The sequence below is a fragment of the Castor canadensis genome, chromosome 11, assembly GCF_047511655.1.
Source record: "Castor canadensis chromosome 11, mCasCan1.hap1v2, whole genome shotgun sequence".
Classification (NCBI taxonomy): domain Eukaryota; kingdom Metazoa; phylum Chordata; class Mammalia; order Rodentia; family Castoridae; genus Castor; species Castor canadensis.
This window is the reverse complement of record NC_133396.1, coordinates 118,889,682-118,914,517: the sequence shown is the minus strand read 5'-3', so window position 1 is coordinate 118,914,517 and position 24,836 is coordinate 118,889,682. Positions and strand designations below refer to the sequence as shown.

The following is a 24,836-nucleotide window of genomic DNA, read 5'->3' as shown; positions in this document are numbered from 1 at the left end:
ATTGGATTCTAGCCAGCAGTCTCCTACAGACATCTTCCAGCACAACCCTCACGACAAAGAGAGCCCTGCCATGTTATCTAGCAGTACCTAACTGAACATGCCAGTCCAGTGACCCTTCAATTAATCACATTCTAAAAATCTGTCCCCTGGCCATACATATGTCACTTCAATATGATTTAATAGTTTGAATTGAGCTACATCGAAGAAGTTAGACAATGGAAAGAGACGAGAGAATTTTATATCTAGTGACTCTACAGTGATGATGGTCAGTAATTGAGTGCCCTAGTTAGCAAGCCTGGCCATGCTATAAGCAGATTTGGCATCTAAGACTGTTACAACTCAAGTCTACCAACCAGAAAAAATTTTTTTAACAAATACCAAATTCTCCAATTTATGTTGATACCTATTTTCATCATTTCAATGAGAATGATGAAGGACCATTATAAATTTTTTAAAGAAACTTTTTGTTAGCAAAACACTTTGTTTTCCAAATGAAATAGTTTACAGAAGTGAGTGGCTAAAAGCTATGCTGATTTTGATACTGTAGTAATCTTAGACCTCTCTGCCCTCAATTTTACATTATGCTCTGTTCTGTTTGTTTCATTTTGCTTCTTTTGTTTTGTTTCTCTGTACTCCACTCTACTGCCTTTGAGGTTCTTGTTGCTAGGACATAAAAGAGGAGAAAAGCTGATGACTGACTACTGTGGGGCTTTTCCTAAACTTACTAGGAAAATGTAGCTGGGTTAGGGAGGAAAGCTGCTATCAAGAAATGGCAGAAGGAAGGAAACATGGGACTTTTGTGGATGAGGACATTTATTTTGTTTCAGGAAGAGTAGAGGTGGAGTGAGCAGGTGTAGACCAGGTATGACAGGTCCTCTTCCAGATACAGCCCTATCCTGACATCCTGTGGATTCACTGATCCACTAGGCATCTGTGGAATAGAAGAGTCTCATGAGCTAAAGCAATCTCTGGAGCCTGTTTGGTTGAGGATGACCAGGTTGGAGCCAAAGAGAGGGCAATGTCACGTATCAATCAGTGTTACGTCTCATAAGACCAGTGTACAATTTTAAGAGGTCCAGTGTTGAAGGAGCCCTGTCTACTAGCACAGTGAATAATACTTTCCCAATCCTGGCTTTCAAGGCTATATAAGTGTGTGTAATCTTCCAGATTTATAACACTGCTTTCATACAAAAACACCCATGCCTAGCCCAGATTCTTAAAGCAATACGCCTAAAGATGTCTTGCAGTTTTCTTCCCTAAGCTTTTTCTCATGTTATTCCCCCAACTTTTTAAAATTTTACCCATCAACTAAATGCCATCTTTTCCATAAAGCATTAAATGCCTGAAAATCCCATTGAGCAAATGCTGCTTAAAAATCAAACAGCCTTGGCTTGGTGTGGTGGTCTATGTCTACGATTCCAACTACTCTGGAGGTGGAGGTAGGAGAATTTTGGTCTGAGACTAGTCTAATAAAATGGGAGACCCTATCTGAAAAAGAAACTAGAATCAAAAGTACTGAATGTGTGGCACAAGTGGCAGAGTGCCTGCCTAGCAAGCATGAGGCTCTGAGTTCAATCCTCTGTACCACCAAAAAAAAAAAAAAAATCAAAGAGCCCTAAATTACCCACCATTGCTTTTATATCCAACCCCATCCTCCAAAGCTAACAAATTTAATAGTCTAAATTAAAGACTACAGACTAAAATGACGAACTAAAACTTCTTTATGTCTTTCTTCTTGCTCAAGCAAACACACATCTATGAGAGTTTATTTTTTCACTGAAACAAAATTATATTGCATACTTTACATTGCAACTTGTTCATTTAGCTTAATGATATGTCCTGGGCACAAATTGGTGGAGAGCCAATGTGTCTACTGGTTATGGGCCAAGGTTTTAGGGTTAACTTGCCTGGGTTCAAATCTAAGCCCTGGAGCTGAATAATTGTGTAACATTAGGAAGGTTACTTAACCTCTTAGTTTTCTCAGTTGCTAAATGAGGATAATAATAGTTTGAACCTCAGAGGGCTGAGGTAAAAGGTAAATAAATGAGTGTGTATAAAGTACTTGGAAAAGCACAGTCGATAAGTATAGTTATCCATTGCCCATACAAGTCACATGTACACATACCCACAAACTTTTATACTTTCACATAAGTGAGATTATCATATGGCTTTTTTGTGTATGTAAAGTTTGCTTTACTTTTTGTTTCTTCCTTTGTTCCTTACTCCCTGTTTTCTCTCCCCTGTATTTGCCTCTCCCCAACCACTTTAAGGGCTATTATGCATCATTAAATATAAGCCCCTTAACTAATGTAGCCTTATATGGACCCTGATGTACTGTTTCAAATGATTACCTGCCCGCATTTCACAGAGAAACATGCAACATACACACATGTATATAGATGCACACATATACAGATTGGGCTTTTGCTGTTGTTTGCCCTACAAAAGTGAGTTAGTCAGTATGGCTGAATAATGCTGAGTTCTGTGGATTACCACAGTTTATCCCTGTTCATATACATTTTTGCTGCTACAAAGAGCACTGCAATAAACATTTGAATTCATATATCCCAGCTTACTGGTGGGTTTTTTTCAGTGGGGTTTCAACCAAGTAGAGGGATTGCTTGACCAAGGGTTTTTGTACTTCTAAGTCTTACTAAACATTGCCAGATTGCTTCTGAAGAGGCCATACCAATTTGCTCTGTTACCTGCGACATTTCAAATACTTTCCCAGATATTCCTACTATAGTACTATTGTCACTATTAAAAACATTTGCCAGTCTAATAGATTTGAAGTGATAGTTTATTGTTATTTCAGTTTCTAGTTTCTTGTTGCTGAATTTGAAAAATACTTACATATACTTATTGGCCATTTATTTGCTCATCTGTGAATCAGCTATTTATATTCATTGCTCATTTTTCTATTAGGTTGTTGTCTGTTTCTTGTTAATTTGTAAGACTCTCTTCATATAATTACAGCCTTTAAATCCTTATCTGTCATCTGCATTGTAAACTGTTTTCTAAGTCTACCATTTGTTTAATGTCTTTTTTAATAGTATCTTTTGCCACGTGAGAATTATTCATAGCTTTTACCTAGGTGTTCCCCAGAAACCATAGTAAGATAGCAATATTATATTTATATTCACTGCTTACTTGTTTCTTAACATCTGACATGAAATGTGATAATTATTTTAACTGTTTCAGGATGCATATCCATTCTGAAGGGGAATTTTGTTAAACAGATAATCTTTTTTTCTTTTCCAAATTGAGTTACGCTCAATACTGGTCAAATATGGAATTCTTGTGTATATCTTGTCTGTCTAAATTCTCTCTCTTCCACTGACCTAATTTTTTTATACTGATGACATACCTATGTGGCTTTAATTTGAGCATCCTTGTGAAATGTTCTGATGTCTGGTTAAGGTTAAATAGTCCCTTAATTTTAGTTTTAGGTTATTCATGGATGTTTCCATTTCATATGAACTTTTAAGATGTCACAAAATTCAAAACACATTATACTACTATAGTATTCTATAATTATTGTAATATACACTGCTAGTACTATTATTGTATGGAATTAAACAACAGAATCATAACATTCTAATAAGAGTGGTGTTGTGTGCATGTGTGTACACATGCGTGTATATGTAGGTATGCATATATGAAAATATCATAGTGAAACCCCTTTGTACAATTAATATATGCAAATAAAAATGGAAAAAATGAATATATACACATATTCTTACCTTAGGGAAATTAATTTTTATATTAACTTATCCCATTTGTGAACAGAGTATATAATTCTAACTTCTTCAGATCTAATTTTATTTCCTTCAATAAGATTCATAGTTTTCATAGGTTCTGTGTACTTCTTATTTAGCTTCCATTGGAGGATGAAATAGTTTCCCATCTTTTTTTAAGTGTATATTACCAGAAAAGAGAAAAATCTATTAGTTTCTATAGGCTTACTTTGTATCTTGTCATTCCATCAAATATTTTATCAATACCAATAAATTTTCTCTTTTCAAGTTTTTGAATTTTAAGTAGAACATTGTATCGGCAAAAGAGAAACAGTAGGGTTGGTGGAATGGCTCAAGTTCAAACCCCAGTACTACCAGAGAGAGAGAGAGAGTTTTATCTTTTCATTTCCAATATTTATACCAACTATCTAATTTCCTTACTTCATTGTTTTTACTAGACTTCCTAAGTTAATATAGAATAAATATGGTAAGAACCATTCCCCAACTCCTGTAAAACACTGATCTGTCCTTTCTTCCTACAGATTTGCCTATTTCATCATCTTTTGAAATCTTATATATGCAGTCTTTTTGGCCTGGTTTTATCATTTTGCAAAACACACTTAAGCTTTACCTGTGTTGTTTCATAAATGATCCAAGTAACAACCCATTGTGTAGATGTACTACAATTTGTTCATCCATTCACCTGCTGACTTACTTCCTGGTTGTTTCTAGTTTTAGGTGATAATCAACAAAGCTTCTAGAAACATTAGTGCACAGGGTTTTGTGAGAAAATGAGTTTTTAAGTCACTTGTGTAAATACTTAGAAGTGAGATTGTCAGTTTCTATGTTAAGTATATGCTTAACTTTATTAAAAAAATTAGACTACTTTCTAATATGGCTATATATTTTGCATTCCCAACAGCAGTGAAGAGAGGTCCTAGTTCTCTACATCCTTATCAGCATTTAGTGTTGTGGTTTTTGATTGGTTTTTAGGAATTCTTTATATATTCTGGGCACTTGTCTTTTGTTACATATACATATAGCGAATATTTTCTCCTAGTCTACTGCTTGTCTCTTCATTTCTTAATAATATCTTTTGATAAGTAATTTCATGAATTCCAACTCATTAACTCTTTCGTTAGTGCTGTCTGTGTATTGTATAAGAAATCCTTGACTACTTCAAGTTGTGAAGAGCCTCTTCGGTGATTTTTTTCTAGAAAATTTATAATTTTAGGTTTTACTTTTAAACCTATTGCTACATCAAATTGATTTTTCTATATAATGAGATAAGCATCGTGGTCATTTGTTTTCCATATGGAGATCTGATTGTTCCAGCATTAGTTGTTGAAAAAGACATTCCTTTCTTCCACTGAAATACTTTCAGGCCTTTGTTGAAAACCTGCTGTCTACATTTGTGTAGTCAACATCTGGACTTTTTAGTTTGTTCTGTTGATCTGTCTTTTCCATATTTACATCAATCTCACATTGCATTAACAATAATAGCTGTCTAGAAAGTATTGGAATTTTAGTGTCACTCATAACTTTGCTCTTCTTTTTAACATTATCTTAGCTACTTTGTCTTCTATATTTTCCAATAAATTTTTGAATCAGCTTTTTTACTTTAAAATGCCTGCTGAGATTTTTGAACTGGATTTTCTTAAATCTATATATCAATTTGGGAGAATTTTATTTTAACAGGGTTGAATCTTCTAATTCTTTAGCATGCTACAGCTCTCCACTTTGCAAATGCTTTATTAAGTTTATCCCTTAGCACTTTATGGATTTTGGTGCCATTAAATATGATATTGTGTTCTTAATTTTATTTTTAATTGTTTGTTGTGAATGTACAAGAACTCAACTGGTTTTAAGTATTGACCTCTTATCTGGTATCCTGAAATATTGATAAATTCACTTATTTTACTCTAATATTTGCTTTGTAGATGGCTTATGATTTTCTAAGATGCCATCTGTAATAGAGACTTGGTTAGTTTCTTCCTCTTCATTCTTAACTCCCTTTTTCTTGCCTGTTGCCTTTGCTAGGACTCTAGTGCAATATTGATGTGATGAGCATGGGTATCCCGATCTTAGATGGGCAATGCAGCGCTTGATTCATAGTTCAGTGGTACAATGCTTACCTGGCCTGCGTGAAGACTTGGGTTCAATCTCTAGCACCACAGGAGGGGGAATCAGGAGAAAGAAAAGAGCAAAGCAGTCAAAGGTCACTATTTCATCACTTATGTATGTAATTAGCCATAGGGTTTTGGTGTTTCTTATTGTTGTTTTGGTAGGAAACTTTTGTTAGGTCAATAAAGTTGCTGAGAGATTTTCCTTTTTAATCATGAATGAGTATAGAATTTTGATGAATGGTTTTATGCATCTTTTGCAATCATCAAATCATTATATGGTTTTAATTTTTATTCTTTATTATCTTAACCTGGTTAATTATCCCGATAGATTTTCAAATGTTAAGTCAATTTCATGTTCCTGAGACAAACTCTAACTGGTCATGATGAATAGACCTTTTCATGTAGCTATGCACTTGAACTATTAATATTTTGTTAAGGATTTCTAGTTCAAGGTTCATGTGGCATATGGATTTGCAGTTTTCTTTCTTTCTTCCTTTATTTTTGTAATACCATTGTCAGGTTTTGAAATAAGGGTTAGGTTGATCTCATAAAACATGATAAAACATGTGAAGCTGGATGTCAGTGGCTTATGCCTGTAATCCTAGCTACTTGGGAGACAGAGATCAGGAGGATTCAGGTTTGAAGCCAGCCTGGGCAAATAGTTCATTAGACCCTGTCAAAAAGTACCCAGCACATAACAGGGTTGATAGAGTGGCTCAAGCCATAGAGTGCCTGCTGGCAAGTATGAAGCCCTGAGTTCAAGCCCCAGCACTGCCCCAAAATAAATTAATTCATTAAACAAAATACAACATGTTAAAAACATTCCCAATTTCATTATTTTCTGAAAGAGTTGTCTGTTTTATTTTTTATTTAAAATGTTGGTAACCATCATCAATGATGTTATTTGAACTTACAATTCTTTAATGTGATGAATGTATTAACATGAACATAGCCTTTTTTCCACTGTTAGTTTGGATAGTTTGTGTTATTTAGAGAATTTCTCAGTTTCATCTAATCAAATTTATTGGCATCACTTTCAAAAGCTATGCTCTTATTACCTTTTTAATATCTGCAGACTCCATAGTAGTCCCTATCATTGCTGATGATGGTAATTTGTGTTTCTTCTCTTTTTCTTGAGTGGTACTCAAGGTAATAGAAGGTAGCTATGCATGTTCAGTTACATAGGTTGTCATCCTCTTGTAAGATATAAGAAAGAAGATTTAAGCTCCCCAGTTTCATTGTATTCCCCTAATTTTGATAGCTGGGGAGAGAACTCAGTCCATCAGTTTTGTCTGTGACTTTTTGTACACCAGAGAATTTGGAATTTACCAGAGACATTACAGAACCACTGATCATATCCAGGAGTACAAAGATCTCTGAAGGCAAGCTTTCTCTAGAATCCTCCTCACTCAATTTCTTGCCCTAGGGCTTGTCAGTGTCCTCTGAACTTCAGTTTGGTCCAAAATGTTGGAGGCTCACAATTCTTTTTCACATATCCTCTCACACTGAGTTGAGTGTAGATAGAGATGGGATATGTTAAGGGGATAACCTTTTCTATTTCAGGGTCTAAGCTCTATTCATTATAAAATTTAAGCTTGTGACCATTGGCTGGAAAACTCTAAAGATTCACACTGTGTTTTTATTTATATTATTACAGATAAACTCTGGAATTACTTCTTACTTTTATCTTCATATATCTCATTTTCTCTCCAATGGAAAGGGAAGCTGAATCAGTTGATTTTATTTCTAAGGAAACGTCTTCCTATGTTCCCCAGTAAATTTTAAAGAAATAGTCTTTGTGAACAATGACTAATCAGAAGGTATGATATCTGAAGCTCTCCTTTAATGTGACCTTTCATCAAACATCACTGAAACTGCTGAAAAACATTTTACTCCAAACACTTCTGCTTTCTGAAAGCCACTTTGCTTCCCTTTCTCTTTATCTTCCTCTCTCCTCACAGGTCATTTACATGAAAATGGTATCTTAAGATGGTTTATCAATATGTTATGATTATTTTCACCAGCAGCAGAGAAGGCTCTCTCATCTTTTGTTGTTGCCATGGAAACAATTATGCTATCAAAAGAAGAGAATTAAGATTTCAGTTAGGGTAGAAATTAGGTTGGGCATATAATGTTGAAGAAATGAAAAGATACCTAATTTGTACCTGAAGGAAAATAAGACACAAATCAGTAATTAGTCTCTTTGTTTTAAGATTATCTGTAAGAAAGTGAAATCAAATTTGGAGCCATTTCTGTGAGTTTTGCTCATACATCAAAGCCAACGAGAGTGTCATTTTGTGTCCTGATTGCTCTTTAATTATTCTCAATTTCTTGAACTTAAAAATAATCTTACTTTAACCTGAATATAGTCCTAATAAACTAATACCTGAGACTGCATCTCTTCAATCCCATCTTTCAATAAAGCTTCTCACTTAAAAATAAAATCTTGAATGATGAAGTAGTGCTTGATCAACCATTTATCACAGAAGCCACTGAGTTATATAGTAGTTTCTTCAGAGTCTTCATTTGGGATATTCTTTTCCCAGACTTCAAATAAGCCCCATCCGTATTGGTATGTTTCCATCATTTTCGAAATTAGAAATGAATCATTGTCAAGTAATACGGTATTGGATGTTGAGAAGAAGTAATTTGAAGGTAAACCAGCTTGCAAATTGATAAAGGGACTCAATTTGAATTTAACAGTAATCACAAAATTTGAACTGGAGCTTAGCAGAGTAGGGAACACTTATGACCTCAGAATACTTTTTAAACTGCTGTCAGAAAGCAAACATGAATGGAAAAATGAGACCTGTTGAAACTATTCAGGAACAGGAGGGGGGGTAAAGGAGAATGATAGAGGGGGTGAATTCATCTATGATATTTTGTAAAAATTTTTGTAAATGTCACAATGTACCCCCAGCACAACAATAACATGATAATTTTAAAAAGGATGCAAACAGAATTCTATTTCATGGAGTCTTTAAATTTTTTTCTCTGCAAGTTCTTTTTTTACAAATGTTTTTTCTTCTTTCAGACTGTTAGGTTGTTCAGTCCTTGGATCTCTGCCATCACATACAATTTGCTTTATAATACTTTTTCATTTACCCTCTAGAGAACTCATCTACTCTGAGCATCCTGAAGTCTGGGTGCCTCAGACAGGGAAGAAATTAATGAAAGCTTTTTCTATCATAGTTTATTGACTCCTAGGAAAGTTGATTCTCTGTAGTGAATTGCAATTAACTGGGGACTTAGCCATCTGCCCGTGCCACTTTGTAGAACTGTGTGGAATACCATTCCTCAGGCATTTAAGAAATGGGAAAGGATAGCACAGTATCACAGATGGTGCCCTTAGTTGAGGGTTTAATGTATCCCAGTTCCTGTGCTATCTACTAGACATTACAGCGCTGCTGTGGGCAGAGGCTTTTGAGTCAGGCAGTCTGTGTTTGAATCTGTTTACTCTTAATGAGAGACTGGGCAAGTTATTTAACCTATTTCTCAGTTATGCCTTTATCTATTAAGAAGTAATAATTTACCCACCCATGGAAGCTTGTTGTATGGCAAGTAATTAATACTATATAATATTTATGATTACCCTTAATTTTAAAATACCCTGTAAGGAAAGTAGTATTATGATTTCTATTTTATAGATCACAAGTGATTAAAAAATTAGAGAGGCAATATGTCACCTATGCTTGCCAAATTCAATGACAAAATGCAACCTGAGGATAAGCCTTTTTGACTTGAAAGATTATTCAATATGATTGCACCAGATGAGGGCTCTGCTTCTAAGTAACTGAGTGACATTAGAAAGGGTAGTTAATCCTTAAGAGCCTCAATTTACACAACTTTATGACTAACAGGAGTCCTGAGGCTTAATGTACACAAAGAGCCTACTCACTTAATGGAAGTGTTTGCTCATGAAATTGGAAAGTCACTGCATTAGAATTGAAGAGTACCTCTGTGAATGGGCCTGGTGTAGTAGGAAGTACTTTGGAGTTTTAGACAGTGTGGCTACTTGCTAGCTTTCAGGTCTTGGACAATCAGTTTTTCCACCTTTTACTGGGGTTCAGCCAGCTTTCAGTACCCACCAACATTACAGCAGACATGTTAACCAAAGGCCATTTGAGTATCCAATAAAGCATTTGATATGAAACTACTGACCACACAGCGTCTGTGTCCTGAAGAAATGAAGGTCCATGCTGTGGACAGCTCTACAGTTGCTTTCAGAATCAGCTAGCTAAGCAAAGAAGGTTTGAATAAAGCCTTCAGACAACAGTATGGGAAGTGAACCCAGAGTTTAACTTCCTTTTAAACATTTGTATTCACATGTTTCTCTCTCCATCTGCTGTTTCATTTCTAGCTGAAGTAAGAAAATCCAGTAGATGTCCAGCATCAGCACTCAGGGTTTCAGGAACCAAATCCTCAATTAGAAGATTATGTGTTACTCCATCTTCCCATTTTGTTATATGTTAATAGCTTAAATGGCTCCAGCACTTCTTAGTGTTTTATTTCGAGAGTGGATGAGTTTTCTTGTCTGTAAACTAAGGATACTAAAAGCTACTTCCAGAAGTTATAATAGGAATTAAGATATGATAATACACATAAAGTGCTTAACAGAGAGCCTGAATCATAGAATGTGCTAAGTAGTAGTTAGTTGGCAAGAAGAGCTCAGACATATTTGAGATAATAATCAAATGTTTAAAGCTTTCCTTATAATTCTGGCCCAAAGTTATAGGAAAGGACAACTTTGTGTTTTCCTAAAATGAAATTTGGAGATATTCTATGTCCCTATTTACTATTAATGTATACTGTTGTGAAAATTATATGCATCAGATTTTGATATTATTTTGCTGAAAAATTTGAATTTTATACTCAGATATTTGTCTTTAAAACTTGTACAGTGTTCTTTAATTTACGTGTGCATGGGGAAACACACAGAATTAAGACACCATGATTGACTTCATCACATTGAGCCTGTTGTGGCACAGTACAGATAGCAAAGGAGGTCTGTTTACCTTATGAGGCAAGGAAGGAAAAAGATAGAGGGTTGCAATGTGTCTTTTAAGGCCACACCCCAATGACCTAACTTCCTTCCACTAGACCACTCTTGAAATGTGAAGTAGATACTTTCTAAAGGTTCCATCACAAGCTCGGGACCAAGCCTTTAACATGTGGGCCTTCAGGGGACATTTAAGACCCAAACCATAACAGAGGCATAAGCAAATGGTCTTTTCTCTGTATGAGTTCATAGTTTCACAGACAATATTTATAGAGAAAGTCACAGATAGGACTGAAAGTCAGTGTGGAACATAGCTTTCTCTGTGAGGGTATTTTTCCTAGAAATAGTATAAACATTATCTTTCTCTTGGTGGTTTGTGTAATGCATTATGTCTGGTAACTCCTATGGTAAAGAAATCTATTAATTTTTATTTAACCCAGAATTTTCCTGATTATTTGAACAAAATATCTAGTGACTCTTAAACCACACGTTGGAAAGGAGGACTTAATTGAAAAGATCTGGGATTTTTTTAATCAGGAGACTTGGATTTGAATCCCAGTTATTTGAGTTTCTCAGTTATAAAATAGGGATAATTAGGTTGAATAGTAGTTTTGGTTGATTGGCAAAGCAGCTGATTGATTTAATTAATTGATTAACCTATCACCATATATTTTATAATCACATGTAAAAGTAGAATCCTAAAAGAATGGGACTACTATATGTAATTTGATGAAGGAAGTGAAAACTTAGCATTCATTGGGGATAGAAGTGTATATAACATGAAACTTGGTCATGGTAGCGTTCTATAACTTGAAACTTGGGGTAAGGTGTGTTTGTGTATTTGTATGTATATTGATTGTGAGTTGGAAGCATTTCTTTAAAAAGTGAACAAAGTCAAATATCAATTTTAGATTAGCTTAACTATTAGGCTGTAACTGTTTCTATCAGTAAAGTAGCCCTTACTGGTCACATATGAAATCCAATATCAGACTGGAGGACTAATTTGCCTGTGTCTTTGTATCATTAATTATGTCCCTATATGAGCTGCTGAAGGAATCTAATCTCTTTTCTGAAAGTGATAATTTTCCATTGCAAAATAAAATTCAAAGAGAACTGTCATCTTGCTTGTTGTTCATCAAAAGATGGCCTTGTGAGTAACAGTGAGATAATGATTTTAAAAAGATTATGCATATGTTGAGTTTTTCCTAAATACAAATTAAAATTACTCAAAATATGCATATAATCCTTGCTCAGTTTGATAGACATATCTAAAAATTATGTCCTTGTATTATCTGAAAGCTCCCTTCTTTCATCTGTGTGTAGTTGACCTTGAATTTTTTAAAAAAATAAAGCAATGTCCTTGAATAGTCATCCAAGGCGGTGTATATGTTTGCAATTGGTTTTGGGGGCTATCACATCAAAAAATAAAATTTTCCATTCTGTTGCCCCTGTTTTTGCCCTGCTAACAATTATGCACTTTGTGTAAGAGCACTGGTATGTCTCTTGACGCTGATACTGGTGTAGTCAATTTGTAGTAATTACTTTGTCGAAGGACTTGCCACTGGCAAAACACAGACATCCATTATATTGTGAAAACAATTCTAGAACATTGCAAATGGAATTCTACGTCTTTCTGTAGGATAGAAATACATGTATTCAGAGTTCCAGTAATCATGAAAAAATCTGGCATTGCAAGAGCTGATTTCAATATTGGAGTAACTTGCAAATATTAAGCTCTACTCAGACTTGTAAATTGTAGGTCATATCCAGGAAAATAAAGCCTAATGAAATTGTCCTCTGGATTGGAATGGAAATATCTGTCAGCAAATGGTTTTGATTTGGAAAATACCATTTGAGAAATAGAGCAGCTGTATGTTTTATAGAGAGGGCCCTTGGCATAAAAAGTGGTTATCTAGGAAAAAAATCTTTAAAGGATTTTATATATTTATACACACACACACACACACACACACACACACACATATATATAAGTTTTTAGTGCTATATTAGTTTAATGTTGTCCAGGCGTTGTGTTAATATATAAGAATACAGAACTATGGAGGCTTTATTTTCTGATATAAAATACTCATCCGAAGCTGTGCTCTCAACTTTGAAACCTCATAGACAAATAGCTAAGTGTCAGACAGATGAGAGAAATCTGTCCTTTGAACAAACCAATATAGGTTTTGTCGAATTATCCATGGACTCACATTAGATTTTTCAGCCTTTTAAAACCCTGAATTATAAAAATAAGATGTTATATCCTGGTTTACATTATAAAATTTAGACATATATAAATAAAAAATTAAAATGACAATAAAAGTAGTTTGCACAAAGAGATACATTTTTTGATTTTATCATGTGATATGCATCTGAGCATTACCTTGACTTACTGGTTGCAAGCCTTTGATCCAAGAAAGTATTGAAATTCAAGTAGGATGCAGGTTGCTATTGGATTAAACATGTTGAAAAAAACCCCTAATATTTGTAAAAGTGAAATTGTGACTTTGTCTCAGGGATTAAGTTTTCTGGAAATTATCTAAGATGATAAAGTTAATAATGATTTCAAAACTTCTTAGATAGAACCCGGAAAAGACTGAAAAGCATTAAGGTTCCTTATTAGATTTAAAAGGAGAAATTTCAGCATTATGATAGGAAAATATTGTCTGGGTTCAACTTGCAGAAAAATTAGATATGATTTAATTTTCTTTTTCAACAGATTATTGTCACAGAAAACAGACAGATATATTAGCATCAATTCCCTTAATAATAGTGAGTTTGGGAGAATTTTAGTAAATATAATCTTATTGAATACCTGGCATGTGACCATCTTGCTAACCACTTTGCATCAATTTTGAAAGATGAACTTTAGCTAGAAATTCTGGGTAGTAGATAAAAAAAATCAGAAATCAATTAATTGGCTGAGAATGTAGCTCAGTGGTAAGAGTGTTTGCCTAGCATGTATAAGACCCTGGGTTCAGTGCCGAGCACACAAACATGCACCAATCTACCAATTTACAAATGTCTGAGGCCTTAATGTGGACATGGAGAGAATGTAATTGTTCGAAATGTACTGAATAAGCAGTGACTAATGAACAAACAAGTAGGCAAGAGATGTGAAAGTTTTTCTAAATTCACCTGAAAAAATTGTATTTCTATGTTCAAATGTAAAATCATAACTATAGCCAGGAACTTCTAGAAAAGAGAAAGTGGGAAAATAAATGAAAAGTTTCTTTCTTTTGTATTTTGTTTCTAGTTTACAAGGGAGAAGGAAAGTATTAAATTTTTTGAGTAACAAATTTTACTGATATAACATCTGTATAGTTATTGGGCAGTGTGTAATTTCAATATATAATATATATATTTCAGTATATAATAGGTAATAACCAGACAAGCATAATTGAAATATCTATCACTTCAAAGATATCATTCCTTTGTTTTGGGAACATTCAAAACCCTCTCTGTGAGCTATTTTGAAGTATACGATCAAATGCTTTATCCCTAGTTATCCTACCATTCGTAGACAATTAGAAGTTATAACTATGTGCCTGCACTTGTGTACTTGTTAATTGTCTTCTCGCTACCTTCCCCTCACCTTGATTCTCCCCAGCCTCTGGTAACCATTGTACTACTAGATAGACACTTTTGAATTAAGAATAAGCCTTGGCTGTTGTGCTTTGATTTTATATATTGTGACTTTTCAAAGCTATCTTCTCTAGTTAATCACAATGGGCCTCCACTGTAAATAAATGATAGTATAGACTTCATAAAACACATGACTATAATTTTTCAGCTGCAACTATATTTCTTGAGTTTGGATTTTTCTATAAGTATTAAATCCATGATCAAAGATATGTATGTTGGCTCAGATTTCCCTTAATTTGGAATGGTTGATGTCATGTAGCCTGGTGAAGAGGAACTGAACAGTTAAGAGACTGACAGAGTCTTTCTTCTCCAAGTCAAACAGGGTTGCACACAGATCCTTTTAAATGTTAGCTCTGACTGCAGAAGTCCTCGGGCCAATGTGAAAAATTGTCAGAAGTCTCAAAGGCTGCTTTGTTTTCCAGACCATCCCTGCACCAGAAACAGGTAATTCATCACATGAGTGTAAAAGGTACTATAGTCTGTTCAGTGTAACTTGGCTTTCCCAGACAGAGACTAAGTGCATGCTTCAAACGTTTGATTCTCCCACAGGCTGCTTTGTACACCCACAGTGTCCTGAGCTCAGGGACAGGAAGGCACCAACGATGAGTTGTTGTGCAGAAGGGAAAGTCTGCACATTCAGTGTTAAGGTAGCTTGTGTGTCTTTCTATAAATAGCAAGTGATAATGCAAACCATAAAATATGTGGAGGCAAGGAAAATATTACCTGACTGGGGACATTTTTCCAGTCACAAGAGAGGGCTTCTTGGCCTTTTTCCATGCAAACTAATCAAGGCTTGCTCAGTGTACATGTACTTTAGGTTGTTTTATTTTTGTTTTCTAAAGTGTTCTTCCAGGAAAGTTTGTTTCTACTTGTCTTTACCAAATACCAAATATTATAAGGAAGCAAAATGTTCATCAAATCATTTCTAAGGCACTAATTTGAACATGGGGCACACAATTTAAGGGATAGATCACTAATTTGAACAATAAATGTAGAATTAAAATTCTGTGCTAATTGGATCAGATGAATTGTTTATTTAAGCATATTATACGAGTATCATAATTTATCACTAAATCTAAAATACATGAGGATCCTGAAAGTTTTGAATGAATAATTAGTTCATATTACTTAAATTTATCTATGGAACTTTGTCTCTTTAAATTGTTTTGCCAATATTCTTGTATACATAGCAGAACAATATCTGTGATTTATCAGTGTATGGTGAAATGCACCAGATGCCGGTGGCTTACGCCTGTAATCCTAGCTACTTGGGAGGCTGAGATCAGGCAGATCATAGTTCCAGGCCAGCCTGGGCAAAATGTTCACAAGACCCCACCTCAATCTATAGCAGGGTACAGTGACACATGCCTGTCATCCTAGTGACAGTAGGAAGGTAAAATAGGAGCCAGACTGGGCAAAAGAAAGACCCTATCTCCAAAATAACCAGAGCAGAAAAGACTAAAAGTGCTGCTTAAATGGCAGAGTTCTGGCCTACTAAGCACAAAACCCTGAGTTCAAACTACAGTACCACCAAAAAAAAAAAAAAAAAAGAAAAAAGAAAGAAAGAAATGTGAAATGCATTAAGACAATAATACCATAATTATGTAAATGTTTTAACACATACAACATTTGTTAAAAAAATAGTATCCACACCATGTTTTTAAGGCAGAAGATTCAGGGAGTGAAATTCAAGTTTGCTGAGACCATGGAGACATGAGAATCAGATCCAATTCACAGTAATTTGTTACTAACCCAGAGACTTAACTGCCTCATCAATAGAATAGGAACAATACTGGTAATAGTTTAAAATATTTGTTGTAAAGACTGTTTGTAAATATCTTCCCACCTAATATCACAGACCAAACACCATGCAAGTTTATTAGATAGCTGCACCACTCCTTTCTAAGTCTGTACACTGCTGCTGTTTCCTCATCCTGCTGCTAGCCATTTTACCAGCTATTCATTAGGTAGTTGGATTACCCAATCATCAGATTAATTCTGTGTTGAGGCAATAGCAAATTAAAGGTACAATACTTGTTTGGAATAAAATTAAGATACTCATGGATGGTTGATTTTGATTGTCAATTTGATTAGATTGAAAGGTATCTAAGAGATAAGTAAAGCATACTTTTGGGTGTGTCACTAAAGGTGTTTCCAGAGAGGATTGACTAAGGGAAAAGATCTACCTCAAATGTGGGTGTCACCATCCTTTAGGTTGAAATAAAAGGAGAAAGACAGCTTACATAGGCATACTCCCTCTGCTTCTTGGCCACTATGATGTGAGCTGCTCTGCTTCACCACACTATGATGGACTGAAACCTCTGAAACCATGCACCAAAATAAATCCTCCCACCTTTAAGTGTTTTTAAAGGAATATTGTCACAGGAATAGAATATGACTAACACAGAAAATTGGCACCAGGAGGTAGGGTTGTTGCTCTGACTAAACCTGACTGCGTTGTTTAGAAGCCTTTAGAACTGGATTTTGAAGGAAATTTGGAAATTTTTGGATAACAGGCTAGATAAAGCTTAGAATGCTGTAAGTAGAGTTTGCTGGACAATTCTGATGGGAGCTCACATGACCAGAATGCCAATAGGAATGCAGACAGTTGAAGGCCAGATGGGAAGGAAGATTCTGTCGGGAATTGAGATAGAGACCATTCATGTTATGTTGAGACAAAGAATTTGTCTACATTTTATGCATGTCCTGAGACTTTGCGGGAGACTAAATTTAAGGTAACAGATTAATTAATTTGGCAGAGGAAATTTCTAGGCACTCTAACATTAATCTTGGTGCTTTTAGCCAGATTTATTTTATAAATTCTTTATTAGGATATATTCATTATATGGGGGAGATTCTTAGTGACAATTCCAATCAGACTTATATTGTACATTATTTACATTGCCCACATCATCTCTCCCTTTCAGCCCTCTCCCCACCTCACTTAAAGCAATTTGCAAGTATTTTTTAGTTCTGTTTCATATAGGTATATGAAGCCTATCAACCATATACCATCACCTTAATCTCCTTCCTTCATTCTCTCCCCTCTCCTCATCACCGCACACACACACACACTGTGCCTATTTTACAGTCCTGGTTTTCATTATTAATATTCAACTTGATGTTCAAAGGGGTGTCTTGATGTATGCCCATGGTGGGTGTGCTTTACTTTGGTCTGTTCAATCTCTTTGAATAATCTCCCTTACCCTTTTACCTCCCAACCCCCCATTTTTAAATAGTTTTCAATACACATCCTTATATCCTCTATATTTACATCTTATGGCACACAATATTACTGATGCTCTATTATTCTTTTTTCCTTTCCCTCTTTCTCTGAGTTCCATAGAGTACTTCCATTGTTACAGAAATGTTCTACTTCTGAGTTTGTATACGATCATGCTTGTTTTTGAGTATATGTTTATCTTTGGATCCATCTTCCATGTATGAGAGAAAACATGCATCTTTTGTGTTTCTGAGCCTGGCCAATTTCACTTAACATGATGTCCTCCAATTGTATCCATTTACCTTGCCATTATTACTTGTGACTAAGTAATATTCTATTGTGTATATATACCACAATTTCTTGATCCATTCATCAGTTGCGGGGCATCTGGGTTGTTTCCAGAGCTTGGCTATTGGGAATAATGCTGTGATGAACATCAGTGTACAGGTGTATCTACTGTATCCTGTCTTATGTTCTTTTGGGTAGATGCCCAGGAGCAGTGTCACTGGATCATAAGGCAGTTCTATCTTTAAGTTTTTGAGGAATCTCCATACTGCTTTCCACAGTGGTTGTACTAATTTGCATTCCCACCAGCATGCACTTGTTTCATCACATCCTCACCAGCATTTGTTGTTGTTATTATACTTGAATTTGGCCATTCTGCCTGGGGTGAGATGAAATCTAAGTGGTTTTTTTTTGTTTGCATCACTTTTATAACAAGATAACTTTAGCATTTCTTCATGTACTACTGGGTCATTTGTACCTCTTCTTTTGAGAATTCCCTGTTTAATTCATGTACCCATTTCTTTGTTGGGGTGTTGATTCTTTGGGGGCTAAGTTTTTTCAGTTCCTTGTAGATTCTGGATATTAGTCCTTTATCAGATGAGTAGCTGGAAAAGATTTTCTGCTATTCTGTGGGATGTCTCTTGAGTCTGGTGACTATTTCCTTTGATGTGCAGAAGCTCTTCAGTTTGATGCAGTCCCATTTGTTCATTGTTTCTCTTAGATGCTGAGCCTTTTGAGTTTTGTTTAGGAAGTCATTTCCCATACCTATCATTCCAGTGTATTTATTTCCTATTGCTTCTTGGAGTTGTTCAAAGTTTCAGGCCTTTATATCAAGGTCTTTGATCCACTTTGAGTTGATTTTGGTACAGGTGAAAGACAGGGATCTAGTTTCAGTCTTCTACATGTGGATATCCAATTTTCTCAGCAGCATTTGTTGAAGAGGCTATTTTTTCTTCATTGTGTTTTGGGCTCCTTTGTCAAAGATCTATTGGCTATTGATGTGTGGGTTTATGTCTGGATCTTCTATTCTGATCCATTGATCTTCCTGTCTGTTTTTGTGCCAATACCATGTTGTTTTTATTGTATGGCTCTGTAGTATAGTTTGAAGTCAGGTATTGTGTTGCCTCCAGCTTTGCTCAGAATTGCTTTGGCTATTTGAGCCATAGTATTTCATGATTGTTTTTTCTATTTCTGTGCAGAATGTCATTGGAATTTTGATAGGGATTGCATTGAACACATAAACTGCTTTTGGTAGTATGGCCATTTTCACAATTCTGATTCTACCTATCCACAAGCATGGAAGGTCTTTCCATTTTCTGATGTTTTCTGTGATTTTTATCTTCAGTGGTTTATAGTTTTCATCAAAAAGGTGTTTGGTTTATTTTGTTAAATTTATTCCAAGGTACTTTGTTGTTAGGCTATTGTAAATAGGATTGTTTCCCTGATTTTTTTCTCAGTCTATGCATTGTTGGTATATAGAAAATCTACTGATTTCTGTATATTAATTTTGTATCCTGATACTTTGCCAAAAGAGTTAATGATTTCTAGTAGTTTTTTTGGTAGAGTTTTTGGGGTCTCTTAGGTATAGGATCAGGTCATTTGCAAATAGGGATTGTTTGACTTCTTTCCCTGTTTGAATACCTTTTATTTCTTGCTCTTGTCTTATTGCTCTGGCTAGGGATTCCAAAACTATATTGAATAGGAGTGGAGAAAGTGGACATCGCTGTCTCATTCCTGACTTTAAGTGGAATGGTTTCAGTTGTTCTCCATTTAGTATGATGTTGGCTCTAGGTTTGTCTTATATAGCCTTTATTATGTTGAAGAACATTCCTTCTATTCCTAATTTCTTCAGAGCTTTTTTATCATGACAGGGTGTTGGATTTTGCCAAAGGCTTTTCTGTGTCTGTTGAAAGGATCATGTGGTTTTTGTCCTTGCTTCTGTTTATATGCTGTATTATATTTATGGATTTAGGTATGTTGAACCATTCTTCCATCCCTGGAATGAAACTGACTTGGTCATGGTGTGTGATCTTTCTGATGTGTTATTGAATTCTGTTTTCCAGTATTTTGTTGAGAGTCTTTGTATATATATTAATTAAAGATACTAGTCTATAATTCTCTTTTTTTCTGGTTATATCTTTATTGGGTTTCAGAATGAGTGTAATGCTGGTTTCATAGAATGAGTTTTGTAGTGTTCCTTCCTTTTCTATTTCCTGGAAAAGTTTGAGGAGTATTGGTGTTAGTTCTTCTTTAAAGGTTTGGTAAAGTTCAACTATGAATCCATCAGGTTCTGAGATCTTCTTTGTCGGGAGACTCTTCATTACTGCTTCGATTTCATTACATGTAATAAGACTATTTAGGTGGCTAATTTCTTGGTTCAGTTTTGGTTGGGTATATGAATCTAGGAATTTATCCTTTTCATCTAGATTTTCCAGTTTACTTGAATATATGTTTTCAAAGTACTCTGTAATGATTTTCTGGATTTTGTTAGTATTTGTGGTTTTGTCCCCTTTTTCATCTCTGATTTTATTAATTTGGGTTTTCTTCCTCCTCTGTTTTGTCATGTTGGGTAAGGGTTTGTCAATCTTAATTGAAATTTAACTTAATAGAACAGGTGTATAAACCATACCTAGTGGTCAAATTAACCCAATAATAATTTATGATGTAAATCTGTAGGCCTACTCTAGCCTCATGCGGGTTCTAGGGAGAGACTTAATGCTCAAAGCCCCTTCCACTTCAATAAAAACTCATGTTAGGGTAGAAATAATTTTCATTCTCAACCTCCCTTTCTTAGATGACCTATTTTCAGTCTATTAAAAGTGTATTCACCTCCTAATAAACTTTGCTATTACTTTCACTACATTTCTGTATCTTGCCTGAATTCTTCTCTCTCCACATGCAAAAATCAGGATAGCTGCACTGACTTTCTAGTCACACCAGGATGTAAGAGATGCCAGGAATGTGGAGCATCTGTCTAGCAAAGCCACAGGCAGCAAGCAGAGCCAGCCCAAGAGAGAGAGCATGTGGGCTGCAAATGGCATGGCCATAGGGGCAGTGCTGCCCAAGCCCTTGGGAGCTCGCATTGTGACAATACCTACCCTGGATGCCATACATGGAGTTTCAGTATTTAATGCTTGCCTTTCTGGGTTTCAGTCTTGCTTTGGTCCCATTCTTCCTTTCTGTGTTTTCTGTTATGATTTGAATGTGAAATGAACCCTACAAGCTTATGTGATGAAGCTTAAGTCCCTAGCTGGTCACTGTTTTGAGGTGATGGAAACTTTAGGAGGTAGGGCTTAGCAAGAGGAAGTAGGTCACTGGTGGCATCTCTTTGGGAGTACCTTGTCCCTGGCCCTATTCTGTCTCTCTCTGCTTTCTGTCCAGGAGGTATACAGCCTCCTCCTCCATATACTCTCACTGCCATGATGTTTTGCCTTCCATGGGCTCTGAAACACAAAGCTAAGTGACCATGTACTGAAACATCTGAAGCAATGAGTCAAAATAAATTCTTCCTCTCTTAAGTTGTTTATGTCAGGTATTTTGTCATGACAATGATGAAAACTAACTAACACATGCCCACACCTCATTTCTTCCTTTTGGAATGGGTATGTTTACTCTGTGCCATCCTGTTAATGGTGCCAGTGCAGTCTGTGATCAGAAGACTTTCAAATTGCTTGTGTCCTGTGGGGAAGAATCCATCTCAGGACATGTGGGTATAAATGGAGTTTATTAAAAGTTGGGGAAAGGAAATACAAAAGGGATCATAGTGGGCAGAGGTGGACTCTGAAGGCAGAGAGAGCTTCTCTTCCCTAGGTGCTTTTTAAAACTTACACTAATCTATGGGAAGGGAGGAGCCAGGTGATTTCCATCCAATAATCAGTGAGTGGGGAAGAGCATGGGTGGTGCCTGGCCAGGTGAGTGTGGTCCTGAGCCAGAGTGTGGTCAATTTGAAATATAATATCTTTCTATGAGTTCCAAACTTTCCCTAATTTTAGCCTGCCTCAATCCTGTCTTGGGAGTATGATATTTGATTTTGATTTTGCTGGGGCTCACAGCTAAGAGTTTGCCTTAAATCTCAGAGGAGACTTTGAACTTAGACTTTTGAGCAGTGTTGGAACTATTAAGACTATGGGAGTTTTGGGAGATGCACTGAATCCATTGTACATTATGAGATGGACCTAGCGTTTTGATGGCAGGATGGAATGTTTAAGGAGCTATGCTTGATTGTCAGCTTAACAGAGTGGTGGACTTGTGATGGTTAATCTTGATTGTTAACTTGATTGGATTGAGAAATGCCTAGGAGATTAGTAAAGCAGACTTCTGAGTATGTCTGTAAGGATATTTCCAGAGAGAATTAAATAAGAGCAGAAGATCTGCCCTGAATGTGGGTGACACCATCCCATAGGCTGGGGGCCCAGATGGAATAAGAAGAAAAAAGGAGAGAGCCCTCTAACCTCTAACCCAGGCATGTTCTTCCTATGCTTCTTGGCTGACATGATGTGAGTCCTCCCTGCTATCATGAACTAAAATCTTTGAAACCATGAGCCAAAATAAATCCTTCCTCCTTACATTGTTTTCTCAGGTGTTTTTTTTTCATAGTGATGAGTGACTAACATAATGCATATTTAAGCATAGAATTATTATAATTATATTTTTAAATTTTCATTCTTTTGGGGTTTTTTGCCTAGTGTTACTTTTATTTGAATTATTTGTGGTGGGTGATGTGAAGAGATGCAAGATAATCTTTTAAGTGTATATAACTCTGGTTGGACATGTGTAAAAGTCCCATGAATGTAGAGGAACTGGGTTGGAGGTCACAGCTGAACCCATGGAGGTAACAATGTGAAAAATGTTGTTCCTGCCATGGTCTGTGTTGGTAGGTCAGGAGCTGTGATTTTGTGCTACAGAAGCCTTTCTGTTTTTATGTCTTGGCTCTGACATGAAGTTTTTTTTTTTTAGCTCTAAGAGCCTATGGCTTCTATCCTCTATTTGTAATAATACCAAATTTCAGATTATTCATGGCAAAGGGGAGAACAGATACCAGACAGGAACAGTCTGTTATGGTTAAGGTAGAAGAAGAAAGAATGAGAGGAAATGAAGACAAAGAGAAAGGCAGGTGAAGGGAAGTCTAGGGGAAGGCAAGAGGAAGAGAAAACAGAAAAGGAAGACAAGGAGAGAAAAGGCAGTGAGTGTGAGGGAAGGAGAGAGGGGCAATGGAACAATGGAGGACAAGATGAAAACAAGGGCCTCAGAATCAAACAAACCTGTTTTTACCTCTTGCCTCTGTTTCTTCCTGGTCTGGCAACCTTGGGCAAGCTGCTTCATCTTGCCAAGCCCAAAGGTACCTATCAAAAGGAGTTAATCATAGCTTCCTCACAGGGAGGTTGGGGGAAATTATTCATACTATAAATGTGTACCAGTTTAGTACTCAATAAATAATAATACCAAACAGGGCAATGATGGTGGCGATCAGCAATGATGATGACGTGAAGGATTGAAGAAATAAAAATAGAGATGGAGAAGAAGTCTGGGAAGTAAGGAATGGGAAAAAAGAACATGAACATTAAGGAGGGAAAAGGTAAACATGAGAGAAACTCTTTTTTGAATGCCAGAGGCATCTGCCTGTGGCTTTGCCCTCAGTCCTCTTCAGTGGTGACTTCTCTTTCTCCTTCCCCATGACCATATACCTCCACCAGATAAATGTTTGCCATTTACCTATTCACTGGTGTGCAGAGGCACTTGCTCTCCTAGTTTGTAACCTTTGGCCCTTTCCCTTCTAGGAGAGACACTTGTGTCTTTTGTCAGCAGGAGCTGAAACTTCACTAAAGACAGAATCCAGACCTGTTAGTTATGCACATTGAAATGGATATATGCTTATCTTACTCAATATATCCTCTCAAAGAATGCTGAAAAACAAAGGAATTATTCCTGATTCCTCTGTCCTTCACCCACCAATAAGTTCTATTGATTTTACCTTCAAAACATGCACAAAAATTCTTTTTATTTCTACTACTATCTCACTTTTGCCCAGACTTCTATAACCATCTTTGCTTTCATTCTTTTGTGCCATTTAATCTTTCTGCAAAGATAAAATCATTCCCTTCCCCCACTGAACCTCTTCAGTGGCTTCCTTTTGTACTGTGTATAAAAATCATTTCTCTTTGTTCACAATGCCCTGCCATAATTGCCCCCACTGGCCTTTTCAATTTCATTCTACTTTTCTTCTTCAATCTACCCTCGAGCCACATTGAAGATGTTTTTCTCTATGATTCTGGAATTGCCAAGTTCTCCCACTCCCCTTTTAGGGCCTTTTGAATGGCTGTTTCTTTTCTTTCTTATCTTTTTATGTGAGGTTTTTTGTTTCTTGTTTTGTTTTGAGTAGTTTTAGCATGAAAGTCACTCTCTGAGGGGCTTCTGAGCACTATTCTACATAAAAGTCACACAATGCCCTAGACCATGGGTGCATTCTTGTTTGTTTACATGGCCATTTCTCACTTCTGTTTTTCTGGTGTGGGCATTGTAAGTGTGTATGTCTCCCTGTCCCTTGAATTTTAGCTTTAGTAGCACAGAGGCTTGCCTATCTAATTGACAAAAATCTTCCCTCAGTGCCAAGAAATGTGTCCAGCAGACAACATGAACTCAATAAATATTTCAATAAATGCTGCTAAATTGATTCAACTTCTGAATATAGAATACTCACTAATATTTGAATTGTTTTTACAGATAAGCTAGCCAATAATTCTGAAAGTCTTCCCAATGCTCCAGTAATTTGATAACAATAATGAACAAAAGTCGTTAAATCAATAGCAACAAAAATAGTATTA

The 24,836-nt window shown here is 35.9% G+C and overlaps 1 protein-coding gene across 3 annotated transcripts in view; it reads left to right on the top strand.

The window, feature by feature from the left end:
- Positions 1–24,836, top strand: part of Kcnk2 (potassium two pore domain channel subfamily K member 2) — a 190,760-nt gene that overhangs the window by 27,637 nt on the left and 138,287 nt on the right. For 2 of the 3 annotated variants that reach the window (XM_074048331.1, XM_074048329.1), the window contains exon 2: positions 14,822–14,951. The exons of the other annotated variant lie outside the window; for it this stretch is intronic. The gene's annotated coding sequence lies outside the window, so the exon portion shown is untranslated. The remainder of the gene's footprint in view (positions 1–14,821; positions 14,952–24,836) is intronic. 3 annotated transcript variants of the gene reach the window in all.